The sequence below is a fragment of the Pygoscelis adeliae genome, unplaced genomic scaffold (assembly GCF_000699105.1).
Source record: "Pygoscelis adeliae isolate BGI_AS28 unplaced genomic scaffold, ASM69910v1 Scaffold97, whole genome shotgun sequence".
Lineage (NCBI taxonomy): Eukaryota > Metazoa > Chordata > Aves > Sphenisciformes > Spheniscidae > Pygoscelis > Pygoscelis adeliae.
The window spans coordinates 221,194-222,844 of NW_008825152.1; positions in this window are offsets into that span (position 1 = coordinate 221,194).

The following is a 1,651-nucleotide window of genomic DNA, read 5'->3' on the forward strand; positions in this document are numbered from 1 at the left end:
GGGGGGGCCCTGAGGGTGCTGTGGAGCCGGGGTGGCCCCTATCCCTGTGGGGGAGGACTGTAGCGTCCCCCAGGGGTGCTGTGAGGCTGAGGTGGCCCCTTGGTGATGTGGCCTGTGGGACAGGACTGTGACGTTCCCTCAGGAGCGCTGTGAGGCCAGGGTGACCCCTCTCCCTGTGAGTGTGAGGCAGGATTTAGGGTCCCCTAAGGGTGCTGTGAGGTTGCAGTAGTCCTGTGGGATGCAGGGCAGGATTTCAGGGTGTCCTAGGGTGCTGTGAGGCTGTGGTGATGCCTTGGTGCTGTGGGGTGAGCTTCTAGGGCTCCCTCTCCCTATGGGGTGTGGGCAGGATCGTGGGGTCCTCTAAAGAGTGCTGTGAAGCCCTACTGACCCCTCGGTGCTGCTGGCAGGATTTAGGGTCCCCTAAGTGTGCTATGAGGCTGCAGTGGCCCTCAGGCCCTATGGGGAGCAGGGCAGGGTTTTAGGGTGCCCTAGGGGTGCTGTGAGGCTGTGGTGACCCCTCTCCCTGTGGGTTGTGGGGCAGGGTCCTCTAAGGATGCTGTGAGGGTGGGGTGACCCCTTGGTGCTCTGAGATGTGGTGGAGGATTGTGGGATTCCCTGAGGGGCTTCATGAGGCTGGGGCGACCCCTGTCCCCATAGCATGTGGCAGGATTTTAGAGTCCCCTAAGGGCGCTAGGAGGCCCTGGTGACCCCTCGGTGCTGTGGGATATGGGGTAGGTTTGTAGGGTTCTTTGAGGCTACTCTTCGCCCTGTGGACATCAGCCAAGCATCATCCTGTGATGTGGGTCCAAATTGTGTTGTGTTAAAACACACCTTAAGGGTTGTGCAGTGACTTTTATCCCATATTTATTTAAAAAATAAAAAATCCCTTATCAGTGATGGCTTAGATAACATCAGCAAGTGGCCAAAAAGACCTTAAAATGTGAAGAAACATTCACAAGTCACATCACTTTTTGTAGTGCCTTGTATATCCCCTCTGTTTTCAGATGTCCATCTCTAAGTGCTGCAAGGTGCAGTTAAGGTTGCTCTTCTCTTTGCTGGGAGCTCAGTCATGTTTTGCTGGATATCAGCTTGTGGAAGTCACATTTGTCACTAACGTCTGCTTCAGGCTGAAATCTTCTGTCTTGGCCAAACAATTCAGTGACTGAGATCTTGGGGAATAGGTTTTCTGATAGCTTTTTGTATTATGGTTTGTCTGGTGGATACAGCGACAGATGGTGCAGTGGTGTGATGCAGAGCAGTGGAGGTTAGAACAGTGGTGAGAAATTTGGCCCAGTGATAAGCTGTGCGTCACAGGTGAGCAGATCTACTTGAGTGCCACCTCTGAAATACTGCTGATTAATGGAGAAAAATATCGCATGTTTTGTGGTCTCTCTCTTATTAAGAGCTTTTCTTCTGTCCCTGCTCCAGATACTTGGTCTCACTTTCTTCCTTGCACCTTTTTTCTTCATCTCACCCTTTGCAGCTAACCCAGGAGAAATCTCTGTGTTTTGACTAGCTTTTTTTCAGCTTTCTGTTGCCAGAAATGGGAGCCCAGTGCTTTCATCAGTGGTAAGATCATTTTAGCCATAATGAACGTTGTTCTGAGACTCCTTGTAGCCTAAACCAATCTGGCTGCAGTGGTCTTGTCTTA